Source organism: Thermobia domestica, chromosome 10 (genome assembly GCF_964235325.1).
Source record: "Thermobia domestica chromosome 10, izTheDome1.hap1.1, whole genome shotgun sequence".
NCBI classification, from domain to species: domain Eukaryota; kingdom Metazoa; phylum Arthropoda; class Insecta; order Zygentoma; family Lepismatidae; genus Thermobia; species Thermobia domestica.
The window spans coordinates 34194123-34212783 of record NC_137463.1 but is presented as its reverse complement, the minus strand read 5'-3'; the positions used below and the strand labels follow the sequence as shown (position 1 = coordinate 34212783).

Below are 18661 nucleotides of genomic sequence, written 5' to 3'. Positions count from 1 at the left end.
GGGATAACTTAGGTAAAACCAAACACGTGGTACAACGTATTGCTTACGTTTATATTTTGGCAATTTGTACTCCTAAAAGGGAACGAGGTGGACCACCCAAATTTATCATAATACATGTTAGGGTCCAGTACTATAATACCAAATATATAAAATGAGCAATTTCTAAAATTTAAGGGGTGGGTCAAAGTACCCCTCCCAAATTTTTAAAGGAGTGCACAAATGTACCTATGTCTTATGATAGGGAATAGACCCCTATACATAACCATATAACCATATAAGGTAATAGAACCTCATCCAAGAGGATAAATTGGGCCAAAAGACCAAACACGTGGTACAACGTATTGCTTACATTTATATTTTGACAATTTTGTACCCCTAGAAGGAAACGAGGTGGACCATCCAAATTTATCATAATACATGTTAGGATCCGGTACTATAATACCAAATATATAAAATGAGCAATTTCTAAAATTTAAGGGGTGGGCCAAGGTACCCCTCCCAAATTTTTAAAGGAGTGCACACATGTACCCATATCTTATGAAAGGTAATGGACCCCTATACATGACCATATAACTATATAGGTTAATAACACCTCATCAAAGGGGATAAAACCGATCAAAACCCAAACACGTGGTATAACGTTTTGCTTACGTTTATATTTTGGCAATTTTGTACCCCTAGAAGGGAACGAGGTGGACCGCCCAAATTTATCATAATACATATTAGGGTCCTGTACTATAATACCCAATGTTTAAATTGGTCAATTTCCAAAATTTAAGGGGTGGTCCAAGGTACCCCTCCCCAATTTTTCAAGGGGTGCATTAATATACCCATATCTTATGAAAGGTAATGGACCCCTGTATACGCCCATATAACTATATAGGGTAATAACACCTCATCCAAGGGGATAAATTAGGTCAAAAACCCCCGAAATTTGAATTTTTGGCAATTTTTTACCCATGAAAGGGAACGACATAGACACCCAATACTGATAGAGGTACATACTAAGGTCCTAGACTACCATACCAAATTTTTAGATTTGGCAATTTCCAAAATTTAAGGGGGGTGGGGGTGGTGGTCCTATGTACCCCTGCCAAAATTTTCAAGGGGTGCATTAATGTACCTATGTCTTATGAAAGGAATGGACCCCTATACGTGACCATATAATCATATAAGGTAATAGGACCTCATCCAAGGAGATAAATTAGGTCGAAAACCAAACACGTGGTACAACGTATTGCTTACGTTTATATTTTGGCAATTTTGTACCCCTAAAAGGGAACGAGGTGGACCACCCAAATTTATAGTGATCCATATTAGCGTCCTATACTATAATACCAAATGTTTAAATTGGGCAATTTCTAAAAATGAAGGGGTGGTCCAAGGTACCCCTCCCAAATTTTTCAAGGGGTGCATTAATATACCCATATGTTATGAAAGGTAATGGACCCCTGTATACGCCCATATAACTATATAGGGTAATAACACCTCATCAAAGGGGATAAATTAGGTCAAAAACCCCCGAAATTTGAATTTTTGGCAATTTTTTACCCATGAAAGGGAACGACATAGACACCCAATACTGATAGAGGTACATACTATGGTCCTAGGCTACCATACCAAATTTTTAGATTTGACAATTTCCAAAATTTAAGGGGGGTGGTCCTATGTACCCCTGCCAAAATTTAGGGGGTGGGCCAAGGTACCCCTGCCAAAATTTAGAGGGGGTGGTCCTAGGTACCCCTAGGTCATTGACCCCGGGCCAAGGTCATTGACCTTTGACCTATGACGTCACAAAAATTTTTGCTGACGGCGCAATATACGCGGGGGAGTACTACTAGGCCTATATGAACAAAAACAATATCGAACAGCATTTATTGAATACTGCTTTATTAATGTTTACTTTTGATTGTTATTTAATCTTGTAGTTGAAGTTATGATACAATTAAAATTTTTAAAAACGCATCAGCTGATTGTTTTTACTTTTCTTCGTATGTCGTGAGAAGAAAAATCAGCTGGTACTGCATCACGCTGAATTTAAGCTGGCGTTTACGAACTGCCACTGAACAGCACCAAGAAATGAGTGTAACATTTTTAAATTTTTGGGCACTGGTAACTTCTCGATTGCTTCAGCTGATTTCGGATCCTTTCGTATGCCTTCTGAAGATACGTAATAACCTAAATAGTTAATTTCACTTACGCCAAAAATGCACTTCGATAAATTTAACGTTATGTTCGCATCATTCAATAAACTAAGCACTTCATCTAACTGCTGTAAGAATTCTGGTACGGTTTTACGAGCAAGAGCTACGTCGTCCATATACCTGAATAATTTCTCTTGTAATGTTAATGGGAACACTTTATTCAAGCACAATTGCAATCCAGACGATCCATTTTTTACACCAAACACCATGCGTGTGTACTCATATAATGTTCCTTCAAACAAGAAAGCTAAGTATGGCATAGAATCTTCTGTAATTCCACATTGTTGATACGAACTAGTAAAACCAAGAGTTCGTAGCACATGTTTTCCACTAAATTTAGCAAAGAGGTCGGACAACTTTTCTACACGCAGAGCTGGATTCTTAATGTACACATTCAAAGCTCTACAATCTGTTACTATTCTCAACGCTCCACTCTTTTTCAAAACTACGTGCAATGGTAATAAATGACATGATGAACTAGGTCTGATTACACCCCACTTTAACAATTTTCGAACCTCTTCACGCACTCCTTCCTTATAATTGTGCGGAATATCATAAGGACGAGCAATTATAGGTTCATTTGTATCCACTTCTAATCGGTACTGAAACTTATTACACAGGCCAGGAAAACGGGCGAACACTCTTCTGTTTCAATAACGGATTGAGTACAGCCCGCTCCCCCCAGTGATTTTTAACGAATCATAGTGATTCTAACGATTCATACTAGTTCATAATGAATCGGAATCGCATGTTATAAAGATTTAAGATGTAAATCTTGTGGTAAGGAAGCTTTAGTATAAGTAGTAGTAGTAGTAGTAGCGGTAGTAGTAGTAGTAGGAACGTGTTAGAAGCTCCGCAGGGGTTGGTTGGGTTCTGTTCTCGATATAAATAGTAGTAGTAATAGCAGCAGTAGTAGTAGCAGTAGCAGTAGTAGTAGTAGTTACTCTTCCAGTTCCCGTGACAAAGAACTGGGGGGAGCGGCCCCCTCAATAACAACTGAAATAATTCTTTCAGTAAACAGCGTAGCGCGCGTAACTGCATCCCTTATTTCATCTACTTGAAATATAGACCGGTGGGAAGTCCTCCATTAAGTCACTAGCTTCATTTTTCTCTAAAGGCTCCGCGCACCCACTGCGGAACACATTCACCGTTCTCGCATAGAACTCATTAAGGTCCTTTATTTCGGACAACACAACAATAGGGGCTACCTTGCACTTAACTTCACTTACATTATCTACAATGACACTTTCACTATTTCTCTGTATTAAAGGCACTTCACCACTAATTCCTTGAAATTCAACACGCAAGTTACTTCGCTTAAAATCAATGACACTGTTTAATTTCTCAAGAAAATTCGCACCGAGTATTACGTCTTCGTGCAGTTCTGGTAACACAAGAAATTCAACTGGCACTCCCACATTTTCAACTCGTACCGGTAAAATAACTTTTCCTTTTACGCTCTTTTTCTTTCTTCCAAGAAAATCGCACAAAACGATATGCTCTCCTTTCTGTAAATACACATTCGTCACACAGTTACTTCTCGGAAAATATTGTACCGTAATAAGCACAATTCTGATCCACAATCTAATAGGCAAATTTTGGGTTGATCATTTAACAAAATCTTTACTCTCATTGTATTATGACCTAATTCGCATTTGATCACTTCTTCTTCATTATTACCTATATCATCTTCCGCTTGTAAATCTTCCTCGTTGCACATATGTGGAAAAGTAATCCGGTTTACATTACTGAAATCTCTCCCCTTTGCGTCGACCGACTGCGAGGGCGATACTAGTTTAAAGGCACAGAACTCTGCGGATAAAACCCACTTTGTTGGTATGTATATTGACGTTGCTGATTATTACCGTTATTTACATTAGGACCTCTATTGAACGTTGGAAACCAAGTATTGTTTTGATTCGAACTACCTTGAGAATTCGACGCACTACTTTGGTTTTCGTTTGCCCTTGCACCTTGCGTTTCATTTCGATTCTCACTTGCACTCGTGTTTTGTCGGCTATTGCCTTGTGACTGATTACCACCGTTCGAGTTATTATTATTTCTATTAAAATTACCTCGCCGTCCACGTCTATGAAATTTCTTCTTCCATCCTTGTTTGAAATTCGACCGCGCACTATTATCACTGCTCACTTCACTACCGTGTTCTACTTTCACATTGTTCACGCTAACACCGGCACCACCTTGCTGTTTCTGTTTATTACGCTGATTGTCGTATATATTCGTTATTCCCGACAATCCTTCAATCGACTGATTTATATTATCAGGCATAGAGCCCATCATAGCTAATTGGTACCGCTTGGGCAGGAGAGTGATGATGTGTTACAACGTAATGCTTGGATTTTTATATTCTTCCAGAGCTTGAATTTGACTAAAACGCTCTGTCACGAAATCAACAACACTACTATAACGTTTTGGGTCAAACGAAATAGAAAGCAAATTACGTAGACGCGTGGCTTTTACTAAGGGACTCTCAAATGCATTCTGAAACTCAATCACAAATTCTTGGAAAGTTTGACACTTCTTACCGTGCAAATCATACCATTTAAGCGCATTATCCTTAAGAATCAATGGCATAATCGTCAAATATTCGCTTTGAGGCACTCCGGCGAACGACATTTCTCTACCGAAATTTTCTAAAAATGCACTTGCACTTTCTTTCATCATGTCGCCAGAAAATGTAGAGAGTTGCTTAATGTCTGCCAATCGCAATGAACAACGCCTTGCACGCTTAATATGCGGACTTTCTCTTTCGGTTTTGATTCTTGACACGGTCCTCCTTATTACATCACTTTCCACCTCTGTATCGGACACCGTCTGGGACTCACTGTTCGATTTTCTCTCACGCTTCACACTGCGCACGGAACCTGTGTTTCTTTGTGATATATTACTTCCAGTATCATGGTGCTCATTTGCTAATTCTATACGATAATCGTTGCACACGCTCTGATAATCGTTCCACATCTTGCTTGGTTTGTTCACTTAACTCACTAGCGCGAAGACATGTTTCAAAACACTGCTGGTTAAATTTACTCTGCTCGTGGCACACTTGAATACACTCTTGTACTGCTACACCATATTCACTTTGTTTAGTCTCGCATTTCTGAATTATACTTTCGCGGTACTTGTCGAGACTTTCGACCAAACGCAACCTTTTTTCGTAATCACCTACTCTACTATAACATTCACTTAACTGACGTTGTTGGTCGTTTACTTGGCGCGTATTTTCTTCAACTGTGCCCCGTATATCTTGCACTGCCTCTGCTAATTCACGTACACTTCTACGTATATCTTCACTCGTATTAAAACACTTTGATTCCACAGCTTCAATTCGCTCTATTAATTCATGTCGAAGTGCACTAATACACTCATTCGAATTTTTGATTTCATTCTGCATGGTAACATTCACGTTGTTAATTTCACCTGATAAATCTTCTTTACACTGGGATATATTTTCACGGCACTCGCTACGTAATTCCTGCAAATCACTTTTGATATTACTTTTCAACTCTTCATGGCTTTCATTCAGCTTATTTTGGTTTTCACTTATAGACACGACACTTTCATTCAATTTATTTTGGTTTTCACTTATAGACACGACACTTTCATTTAATTTATTTTGGGTTTCTTTAACTTCGTTTATGGATGCGGTTAATTCCCGCTGCATGGCGAGAAGTACCGTTCTAAGATCTCCTTCAGCCATGATGACACAAATAACACAAATTCACTAACACAAATAACTGACTAATTTCTTCAAAAATTTAGGATTGCAAATAATTAAAAAAAAATAATTCTCTAATTTAGACAGGATTTAGGCTTCAATATGCAAGGATGAATGCACTGGATAAGGATCAAATAACACGAATTTCATGTGTCTTGTAGCACCCTGAGATGGCGGCAAAAATTACGCAGTAAGTTTTGAACATCAAGAATACCTAGGCGTATGCTCGTAAACACAAAAACTGAGCATTTATACAAAAAGAAAGGTTCCTGCTTCGACACATATATCCCGGCACCATTTTATAATGTTTACTCCATAGGATGGTAATCCAAATAGAGCAAGCATTACATTAGATAGTCGTAAGTAGGACGTTTGCTCGAGCGTTGACGATGAAACAAGTTATTATGAGTAATAGCTTCTTTCAACGCCAACTACACATAAGCAAAAATTCTAAATACAACCTTTAAAAACACCAAAGATTCAGCATCATATTTTGCGAAAGACAATAAACGCCATGAACAAAAATTATTATCAGTACCGTGCATCTAAATGGATGACCACGAGGCTTGAAGACCCAACACGCAAATCACAGTCAACACTTATAAATAGACTTAAAATTTTAATAATTGGTTACTCATACTTACATCTCTTCCGTTTGGTATTGGCTATTACATTGAATTTTAGGTCGATCGCATATATATGATAAACTAAATGTGGATACAATTGAAGTTACATTATTAAAATAAAATACTGTGCAGCGGTGTTTCGTAAGCTGTCTTCTTGATTCTGTCTTAGCGCCGAATACTGTTGCCTACCGCCAAATCTGTCTAGTTCTCGCTGTTCGCGTGAGTTTCTCGTGTTGGGTGAGGTAAGAGCGGACAGAGCGATGATTGGCTGGAGAAGCGCTAGCCAAGGTCACGCCAGCCGCCTGCATCCTCTGAGTGAGAGAGCGCACACATAGAAACGTCGTCTGCTAGTAAGTGACAGTTCTTTTAAATAAAAAGAGAATTAAACTGCTTGAACTGCATACAGTCAAAATAATGAATAAATGAGTTTCTGACATAGTATAGCCTATTTTTGAAGTTTTGGCTTAAGTTAAAGTTTGCAACCCTACTCTGATTGGATCGACGCAAACTAACATCGGTCGAATTGCTTTTAATGAATTCTAATTTTATATTGGATGAATATAATTCGATAAGTTTGCCTCAGTTCATGAGAAAATTAACTTTGCGTTTGTACGAAGAGTAGTCACAAAGTAAGAGGACACAATTTCTCGCACTAGGGTTTGGTAACACTGCTAGTATCCAGCGCTGAATTAATGTCATCAGCAACACTTCTATGCAACGTGTCACTCTTATTCCCGCGTTAGTCGTTGGAGTGTAGTATACCCAAGGATGTTATAAAATAGAGGATCTGCCCATACGTATCTTTATCATATGAACTCAGTGAAGCCTAAAAACAACTTAGCATCATCTGAACCGGCACGTTTGATTGGCTACTCTCGTTTCCGCCATAATTGTTGGCTCGAAACAGTGCGATCTTAGTGGCGCGGAGTGGGCAGAGTAGGTGTGGCGAAACTGTGACGTATGGCTTCACGATTTTCTTCTATGGGCAGATCCTCTATTTTATAACATCCTTGAGTATACCGTTAAACATGACAGCTTCATTGTCGTTCTGCACTCAAGGAGGAAATGAGGGCAGTGATTTGCATTTTGTTTGCGGAAGGTGTTAAGCACAACAGGAACGTTTATGCAGGGTGTTCCGAAAGAATTGTCAGCGCAACATAAGGCACAAAGGTTGGACATTTGGTCCGTTATTGTCGCTAGTAAGAAAGCACATCGTTATTGTAGATGAAACTTGGGTACATCATCACTAACCGGAAAGTAAGGCTGCGAGCATGATTTGGAAACATCCATCATCACCAGAAGTTAAGAAATTTAATCATCAACCATCATTGATGAGGTGCAAAATTGGTTACAGGTGCAACCGAAAAACTTTTTTTTTTTAATGGAATCAAGAAACTTATGAAAGGAGGGAAAAATGTGTTGAAGTACAGGGAGATTATGTAGAAAAATAATGTATGTTTCAGTTTTTTATCATTAGAATAAATGCACCTTTTCTCTTCTATCATTAGAATAAATGCACCTTTTCTCTTCTATGATTAGAATAAATGTATATTTCTCAAAAGTACCTTTACTTTTTGACTTCTCCTCGTATTTGTCAAATAGTAATTCTACACTTGCCCTTGCACCCATTGTTTTTATTACACCCTGGATAATATGCACTAAACTTTCTATGTTAGGATAAGTACCACTTTAAAAGAGTAACATATATAAAATCTAATAACATTCATTCCCTGGGAAAAAGTTCACAAAACACATTATCCGCTATGAACAATACCAACTTCCCCTTCACTCTTTCTTCTACATACCATGTCTCCATTTGTCGATACAGCCCTCCTAATACTATAAAACTCTCTTTTTCCATGATGGAATGGAAAAAGAGGGTGTAATTGACACTTCTTTACAATAATATAAACAAAAAAAGTCAATAGAAAACATGTTATAAAATTTACTTTTAAGGCTCGTTTCGGCACTCCCTGACTGTGTTGCCCCGGGCAGTCCCCAGGGTTGCCCGGCCTTTGGTCCGCTCCTGTATGGAATACCATTCAGGTTTAGCGCGATAGGTCCGGGGACCCATTTCGTATTTTTTTAAATGGCCCTCTTGATAGTACAGTTTTACATAGTTTTGAATGAAAATGGGCATTTTTCATGTTAGTTATCTTTTTCTCTCAATAAAATTATGTATTCTTGAATGAGAGCATGGCGGCGAAAGCAGGGAGATTCTGGAGTTCTAAGATTCTAACCCTCGATCTAAGTTCCTTTCAAATCCTTTTTTAACGTCGACCTCTAAGAAATGAGAAAAAATGTGGTTGAAAGTAGCATGAAGAAACGCATGTTCAACTTGTCACTTAAAAAATCCTCAGCGAAAAAATTTCGGAATTTTATGTGTTGTCACCCATGTTAAAGTCTGTCCAAATTGTACAAAAACGTCTTACTTTATCTTGCTTGAATGTGGCTAACCTAGCGTTATGTGGGATGCCATTTTAAGTCTATCATCCGCTTTACAAAAATATCGTTCCTACTCAAAGTATGATTGAAGAAATGTGAATTTTCCCCTCTTTTCCCTTCCTTTTACATTTTCTTCTATCTTTTTTTATGTGGATACTGAGCGATAGCATAATTTCAGATTTTGCCAGGTGGGAGGAGACAGTTCACCGACATAAGAGTTTTACTTTTTTAAATTGATATATTACATGGTGCGGCACGTAAAACCGGCCCGTCGTAATATTCTGGTATATTGTGTTTTTGGCAACACTTAAATAATCTACCTTCCTACCAAGAGATGGCGTGTCGAGGTCGGGTCGACTTACGTGACCTGCAGCAGTCACGTGCAGCCGCAGCCAGTGAAACTTATCGAAACCAGTTGAGAAAAAGGCCTCGTTGTGTTGCTCATCATTGTCCCTTGTGCATGAGATGTTTACACCAGAGAGGACAATCAGCAAAGGCTTGTGGCCTCCTCGGTCACCAGACTTGTCCACGTGTGACTTTTACTTATGGGGACTGTTAAAGGGAAGAGTATACGAAACAAATCCACACACAATTGAAGAACTCAAGACCAGGATCCAGGATGTCACCAATAGCATTACAACAGAAGAACTGACAAGGGTATATATGAATCTCCTCAATCGTGCTCACATGTGTGTTGAAGTGGGCGGAGGACACTTTCAGCACCTGCTGTGAAGGCTGCTGTGAAGGTGAGTAGTCATATTCAATACATTACATTTTATTTGTGTGTTGTAGTTAATCATATTCAATACATTACATTTCATTTTATGTGTTCACTTTACGGGCCGGTTTTACGTGCCGCACCCTGTAGTATAGGTACACTTTAGCGAAAACGCATGTGTTTTTTATTAATTCAGAGGGGGAATTTCTCCTGCCATCCCCAAATGACACCCTTCTGCTGAACATCCATAAACATTTTCGAGGATGATTGAGCAACGGAGTAGGACCGAAATCGGCGCCCCTGTATGTATATACAGAGTGATTCAAACTTATGAAAACACCCTAATAAGCAAAAGAACACTGTAGGTGAGAAATACGGATAAAGAAAAATGTTTGAGGTCACATCAGAATGACGTTCACCAGATTTACCACCAGTGCTGAAGAAATTCCAAGAAACCAGAGTAGTGGCAGATCGACCTGAGATTGGTACACTACGCACTGCGACCAACGAGATAGGAACTGTTGTTGGTCGACATTGTTCAGTAAGGCTTGCTATACACGTATCTCGTAGAAAATCCTGCTCTTTTGTGCCACACACGTAAAGATTTTTCCTGTTTCACATCCTCCGAACAGGTGCCAGGTCTCACAACGCATACCCGGCCAGCATACTCCAGTGCCTTCTGCCTTGCGTGCCTGTTGTGTTAGAGCGTTGACTTCGTATTATATAAAAAATATATGCTCTCGCATACACTAATAAAGTACGCAAATAGCATCTTTGCTAGCGGGGAGAAAACAAATTTGTTTTCACTTTCTCTCCTGATTTCTGAAATTTGTTTTCATCTGATGTCGCTTAAATCGAAATCTTACGAATTTTCTTTCTGAAATAGATTGTGCTCTAAACAAGATAAATATCATAGGATCGTTCAGAACATAGGAAATGACATGCAATCTGATGCCATAGACGTTGAAACTTTGACTCTAGAAAAAATCGTAACGTATTTCCTATGATTTATCTCATAGTGTGCAGCATGCCTAACATTACCAAGAGAAGTGCCCGTGTGTTCTCAGTGAAAGTGGTGTTACTCGCACCTAAATCATGTGTGTTATGTCAGTGAATAAGTGACACTCTTGTAACTTCACCAACACCTTACAGAAAATGATCCAGATCTTCATCTGGAATTTGCTCAATGGGCCACAGAGCAGCTACGACAAAAGCCTACATTCACCTCTGACGTATTGTTCACTGATGATGCAAACTTCCACGTGTCGGGTGAAGTTAACAAACAGAACGTGTGATACTGGTCGGATAGTAATGAAAATTGGTTTCACGCGTCCGCGTATGGTATCCACAATCATAATTCTCAGTCTATTCATTAACGTTAGCTCACAATTTCCCGTTTTTCATATATCATCTTGATCTGAGACATTGAAGGAACTGACCATCATTCATCTTCCGTATTGCGTTAATGGCTCACCTAGCTACTACGATGCAGAATTATAGATTTCCCCGGGGGAATTGCCGTATACAAGGAATAAAAGTAGCAATACTCCTCGATCGGAGATACATTCCGGAGATACTTTTCAACTGCGTCACACCCTGAAATCATAAGTGTTTCCAGCACTTTCGATTCTGTAGAAGGATCAAGCGAAAGATCTATTGCCGCCACTGACAATGAGCAAAATGTAATAAGTTTCATAATAACAGAGAGATTCATCCCTGTGCTGATGTCTATCTCGTAACTATGATGCAAGAAGATCCAAGATTCTGAAATTTTGTAGTTATGAGATTAAGGGATTCTAAAATTCCGAACTCCAAAATTCATTACTTCGTAATTTCAATGACCACGAGAATCCGATATGCTAGATCAACGTGTCGTCGTTGCACATTCCGAAGTTTCAAGATTCGGAAGTGGTGAACCGAACTTCCCATATTCTGGAATGCTGAAATTTCGAACTACAAAACTTGAGATTCTGAAATATTGGGTTGAAGTTCCCATATTCTGGAATTTCGATTTTCCTAAATTCTGAGATTGCGAAATGTTCGGCTAAAGTTTCGAGATTCCGAAATTCCAAGATTCCTAAGTGGCAAGCTAAAGATTCGAGATTCCGAAATATCGAAATTCCGGAATTAATATATTTTAATTCCGATTTCGGAATGTAAATTTCCATCCCAAAGTATTTGGGATATGGCTGGAAGGAGGGAGGGACTCGAATGAGGAATGTTTGTTCTGCTTCTCGCGGAGAAAGAAGTGAGTCATATTGTTTCAAAGATGATTGTATTTACGTCCTTTGTCAGCGGCGAGTCTTTATACTTTTCAAGGAAGAGAGAATGCTCCGCAGTAGGTTTTCAAGAGAAGGATTGTGTTTACTTTACGACGCTCATATACAAATTATTATGAAGAAAAGAAAGAAAAATACTTTCTTAATGCACTTTAGGATATTGAAATTTAACACCTATTGTATGTAACTTTTTAAAAAAAAAAATAAGGAAGAAATGAACATTTATTAAATATATTTTAAACTGATTTAATTTGAAATGTTATTGTGAAAGCATGCATGCAGAACCACAGACGGATATAAAGGTGTTAACACTTGTAATTCCAATAAATAACTTAATAGCAAAATGTCGTAAAATAAAATTTCAAACTTTACAAAGAAATGGATGTGTGAAATATGTATTTCTATTGTTTTCACTAGCTTGAAGGTTAGAATTATTATGGATTTGGTTGGATCAATTGTCATGTAAGGCAGTGGTTCTCAATATTTTCGAGTCGTCGTCTCCTTAAGTGAATGCAATTGTCCGGTGCGCTCCACTTCATTTTAACTCAATCCACCTTTACACCAGGCTGAACATAAGGCCTAAACGAATCAGTCTATAAGAACCAGAAATAGGCTTTATTTCTTAAAATTAGCTTTGAAGAATAGCTTGAGACAATGGAATGTCTCGAGAAATATACTTGTAATTTAAAAATCATTCTAAATCATCATTCAATGTTTCTGAGAGATTTAGTCGACTATAGTAGAGTATTGGCGCAAGTTTGTCTCACTTTTGTGTGCCCCTGGACCTCTGGCTCAGGGTCCATGGTCCAAGAGTATGTGGAACCAGCATTCTAAGTTTTTGACATGGTATCTGACTCACCTCTTAATTTTGGGACAAGTGCATAGGACCTCCTTAAATTTTGGAAATTACCAAACTAAAAAAAAAAGTGGTATGGTAGTGTATGACCTCAGTTTGTACGTTTGTAAGTTTTGTTGGTTCACTTTGTTCCCTTGCATGATTAAAAACTCGCCAAAAATGTAAATTTCGGAGGTTTTGGACCTAACTTATCCTAATTTAAGAAGGCTTTATTAATGTATATGGATATATATTTGTGTGTAAGGGTCCATTGTCTTCATAGGACGCGAGTAGCTTGATTCTTCAATCTTAAATTTTGGGAGGGGTACGTACGTAGAACCATCACTTAAATTTAGGAATCATTACAAAGTTTGTAAATATTCTTTAGAACTCGAATATTTATTTCTGTAAATTTGGGTAAATCTGCTTGTCCCCGCCTATGGGTTAAAAAAGGTATTCGTAAATAAGCATAAAGGCTTAATGTTGTAAAATTCTTTCAAAATAACCTTAAAAAAAGAGAGAACTTGTACACTTATGCATAGGACCATTTGTTTAAAATATAATTGACTGCTCTGCTCATTCCAAATGTGCAGAGCCGCCATCTTGGGATAAGTGACGATCAAGGTTGGAAACAGCCTTACGCAAATTAAATAAAAAAGTTCTAACTACGAAATATAATATAATACAGACCCTGTCCATAAGACCCGTAGGAATTTTGAGGTGGACTAAGTTTCTCTTCAGATCCAAGTAAGACACGTCTCAGTGATGTAAAAAATCTTGGGTGATCATCTGGCAACCCGGGCATAAGTTGGCAAATTGGAAATTCAATATGGCGGCCATGCGAAAATGCCATATTTACCTAAAACACGAATATCTCATCATTAAATGAAGCTAGAAACTTCATTCTTGTACCGAATTCAAGATAATGAACACTGTAATCAAGAAACAGTCGTAACGTCGAAACATAGTGCCGCCATTTTTAAATATGGCGGCAGGTTTTTCGAAATTTCGATTTTTTTCGTACAATATTATAATTTATTCGAAGATAACTACGAAACTATAAGAGATACCATAAACATACCTGAAATAAACGGGATAGAGCATAATGAGAGCTTTCCAACGGTACCAATATCTTTCCTCTATCTTTAAATTTGACGGAGTTATTTGAAATTTTAGTAGCTCAAGGTGTTTGGCTTCAGATTAAGTTAAGAAAGGTTAAGCGCTAAAGCAAAACTATCCATGATTTTTCTGCACAAGTTTTAATGCTGATAAATTACTCTAAGATCTTACAGTGAGATTTCTAGGTAAAAGTGCAAATGGTTAATAATAATAATAATAATAATAATAATAATAATAATAATAATAATAATAATAATAATAATAATAATAATAATAATAATAATAATAATAAATCGCGCTTGCTAAAATAATAATTCAACAATTTTAGTAGAAAAAAGCAATATAATTAAAAGTGATGTAAAGTTAGTACACTAATACAAATAATAATAAAAGCACCATATTTATAATATAACAAAGCTTTATGAAATTACTTGGTTTTGGTTTTCTTACAATCCTGTGATGAAATATTTTGATCGGTCTTGTTGAGGGCAACTAATTAAATGTTATTAATAAGTTCGTTGCATATTTTGTCTACGTGGATTGAGTTACAGTTCGTAACGTTACCGATTATTACAAATCATTTTGCACTTACAGAAGGTCGTACAACTAACAATTTTTTTAGGCATTTGCATCGTCTTGTAGAACAGCTCTTGCAAGTACATGTTCGAATAACATCTTCTGGTAGCTCATTAATGCTAGTATCCGGTGTGAGCGATGAATCATCTGCATTGTATGTTCATCCAAAATCCGTTGGATCTAATGGTTCTTCTACGCCTAACACTGTAGAATACGAATATACCATGTAAAAGGATCTTTTCAGGTGACCCTGTAATGACGAACTGGTGCAAGGTAATTCCTGTAAGCTATGAAGACTACTTTGATTCATAATTTCAAATCGGAGAGTGTCAAATGTCTTAGATCTTGAGCCTGATTTTACAACCCTGACCAAATATTCTTCAGCAAGTTCCAAGCACTCAGCACTTGGAGGAAGACTTCGTCTAAATTTGCACAGATACTTTTCCGGTTCTGCCTTAAGAATATATACCAAAAAACAGAAAGTCAATTAATGGAGGATAGTCGACTACTTTTTCAGAACATTCTAAATAATGGTTATGGCCTAACCCTTTCTGAGATTCCTGATTATGTTAACAAGCAGGCTGGAGAGAATTTAATTACTAATAAAGATGTCAAACCATACATGAAAAATATATTTGGAGATTCTATTCAATTTTGCAAACCATTACAAAGAAACCAGTCCCAACTTGTTTGTTCATCAAACCTCACTATTGATGAAATAGCTGACAAACTACGTTCTGTTTCTTCTGTCGGAGAGGCTGGAAAGCTAATTAGAAAATCACTTCTGGAAATAGACTTCAACCTAGACAATGAATTTGAAGATGCGAATCAACTAGAAAAATCATGGAAGACATCACCTATTCCCCAACCGCTAATTGACTTTTTCTCTCATGTATTCAACGTGGATAAATTGACACTGTTTTCTCACATCAATGATAACAGTCAAGCATTTATGAGCTCAGACGAAGAAGCAGAATGCAGTGAAATTGAAGACAACAACGATAGAAGTGAAACTCCTATAACAAATCGAGTTAAAGTCCTTTTCCAGATAATGTTTTATAATGTTCATAAGGGAAAAAGGAAAACCCCTTTGCATTTAGTGACTGGCCATTCAATTCATGAAAAATGTAAGAGCAAACAGCTGATAACATTATTCAATAAAGCTGGGTTATCAGTCAGCTATAATGAAGTTATGGAATCTCGTCATAATCTTGCACAATACACTATGATGGCATGCTCACAGAACCTTGCACTTCCAAGTCATTTTGTCAGTAGTAACTTTACTGTAGGTGCTATGGATAACTTTGACCACGAAGAGGCAAGCTTTTCCGGTCTACAGGGTACGCATTATACTGTTATGGTATTATTCCAGAAAACTCCAAGTGTAAATCCTAGTAAGCCACCACTATCTGAAGTAGCTCTTAACAAACTCAGAAAACGAACTGGTGTCCTTTTACCATGTCAACAAATTAGAGATTACCAGAAACCATCAACACCGCTGAACATTCCACAGGATCTTAAAATCATTGAAGATGCTTACACTTTGCCGTGTGATGAGATCAAGAAAGAAGAGGTAGTGATAAGTATGTTGCAAGCTGTTGAAGGATTGACAAACAAAAAAACATTTACATGGTCTGGAATTCATGCTGTTATTTCAGAAGTTGATGTTCCACTACAACAAGTTGGTTTTCTCCCTATTTTGCCTTATCCAGTAACATCTTATGATACTGTATATTCATGTATGAAAAACTTTCAAAGCTTGCTTTCAGTTCTCGATCAACCAGCTTTGCCAATTTCATGTGATGAAGGCGTTTTTTATATTGCAGCAGAAATTCAGTTAGTTTCAAATGAATTTCCAAACCTAGTGCTGCTCTTGGGATCTTTCCATATGACCAAAATTTTACTTTCCTGTATTGGTAAGTACATAAATGGGAGTTGATTAGAAAATGTTCTAATCGAAAATCACGTGTTTCGTGTTAAAGTTGCTGAAAGTGTCCTTCAAGGGAGTTGAGTTGATTTTAGTTTAGCGTCCCGTTCAGCAGCAAGGCTATATGAGACGTGGACCTACTGATTAACGTGGAATCCGAACCACATGAGCTCCCGCCGGGAATGTCCTTCAAGGGAGTAATTATGTAAGGTCACTCAAGGGAATGTTAATGTTAGCAGAAGTTGTGGAGAGATTAAAGTGGAAAGCATTTTTGCATACTTCTGACGATGATTATCAGCTATCTACAAGAGTTGCAGAAGTTCTTACTGCTATGAATCACTCAACAACAGAAGATGCGCAAGCAAAGTTTAAAGAGCTGATTGCAGCATCACAGGAAGTTTTGGAAGCCTCAAATGTTTTCACTGAAGAGCAGATGAGGATGTCTGAGCAGTGTCAATTCCTTGAGGGGTTCTTACATCTAATAAGTGTTTTAAAGAACCTCATAAGAGCTGACAGAGAAAGTAATTGGAGTCTCTATCTTCAAACACTAAAAGATATCCTTCCAGTTTTTCAGGTATTTGACAGAATAAACTATCTGAGATGGGTTCACTATTCTTTGAGCAAATGCTGAATCTTGAAACACGCCATCCTGAAATATATAACAAGTTCAAACAAGGACATTTTTTTGTACGAAGGACAAGTGGAAAATTTAACGCTGTGGGTATTGACATGGCTCTCGAACAGACAATAAATCGTTCTCAAAAATCAGCTGGAGGGATTATTGGCCAAACAAAAAGGAAGGAATATATTGCAGAATGGGAGCTTGCTTACCATGAAGTACTGCTCATACGAAAAACATTTCAGTCTGTTCTTAATGTTATACCGTGTGATTATGAGTTAAAAATGCATCATGAATTAATGGGAAGGCTCAGAAATAAAATGGAAGAAAGCATCCAAAACATGTTCCAGTACATTGAGAGCAGAAAAAAAATCATATATTGTAAATGGCGAACTGAAGCTTCACAACCTTCTAACCAATGAGTGTGTCCCGGAATCGAGTGCTAAGAAACTTTTACAATTTTTGATGACTGCCGAAGAAGCTTTTGCCACATTCCGACAGGAAAGGTTTATATCTCGCTCGAAATCACTGATGGCACCCATTCACAGAAAAAATCTTCCTACATTTCGAAATATAACACAACCTAGCATGCAGATGAAAAAGAAAACTGTGAGAAGCGTTATTAAGGATAAATTACTGGTTCAAAGAAAAGTAGAAATTGCCAAGGAGAGAGGATTGTCGATGGCAGAAATTCTTTGTTATGATATTTCACCTTCACCCTTACTAGATGAGAACGGCGCCACTACGAAACCCTCAAAGTCTCAGCTTATGAATATTTTGATAAAAAGATTAGATACCACGGCCATAAATTTCCAGAAAAATGATCCTCTCGAAACCTGTGTTGTAGTTATGTAATGAACCAGTTTCGAAGACTGAAAGTTAAAGGAAATGTTACATTTAAAGACTCGTTCACATCACTTGATACCATTGTAAATAATGCCTGCAAATTCAGCCGTGTCGACTATGTGTTTGATAGCTATCTTCCAACATGAATCAAAAGTGCTGAGAGGGAAAGAAGATCTTCTGTACAGCCACTACCATTGACATCAATAAGCACTACCACAACACTTCCTGTACAGATGGACAGATTTTGGGCATCATCTGAGAACAAAGTTTTGAGTCAGGCTGCTCTGGCTGAATTTTTGAAGACAGTTACAATAAATCGAGATTGGGAAACTATTCTCAGTGGCGTCTTGCTTGTCGGTGGTCCTACTCCAGCTGTATCAATCAAAGATAAGAGATTCACGGAAATATCAGGAACTCTCAAAGTAGCTATTGAGGAGGCTGGCATACGCATTATTCCTCACGTTTTCCATGCGGTTAAGCATGGGATGCAACGCGTTGCAGTGCTCCCAAATGACACAGATGTGTTTGTTTTACTGATTCATTTTTACAAGATCCTACATGAAAATGGACTTTCAGAATTATGGATGCAAAAAGTGAGATCCGATATTATACCAATTCACACACTTGTCAACGAAATATTTGCAGCAACAGATGCCCTTCTTGCAGCACACTTTCTTACAGGGTCTGATGTTACCAGTAAGATAGGTAACAAAATATCCGCTCTTAAG

The 18661-nt window shown here is 37.7% G+C and overlaps 1 protein-coding gene across 1 annotated transcript in view; it reads right to left on the bottom strand.

Moving 5' to 3' along the window:
• The window catches only part of Cndp2 (Cytosolic non-specific dipeptidase 2), an 81815-nt gene extending 75129 nt beyond the window's left edge, over nucleotides 1–6686 (bottom strand). Inside the window, exon 1 of the mRNA XM_081727992.1 lies at nucleotides 6588–6686. The gene's annotated coding sequence lies outside the window, so the exon portion shown is untranslated. The remainder of the gene's footprint in view (nucleotides 1–6587) is intronic.
• Nucleotides 6687–18661: the final 11975 nt, after the last annotated feature.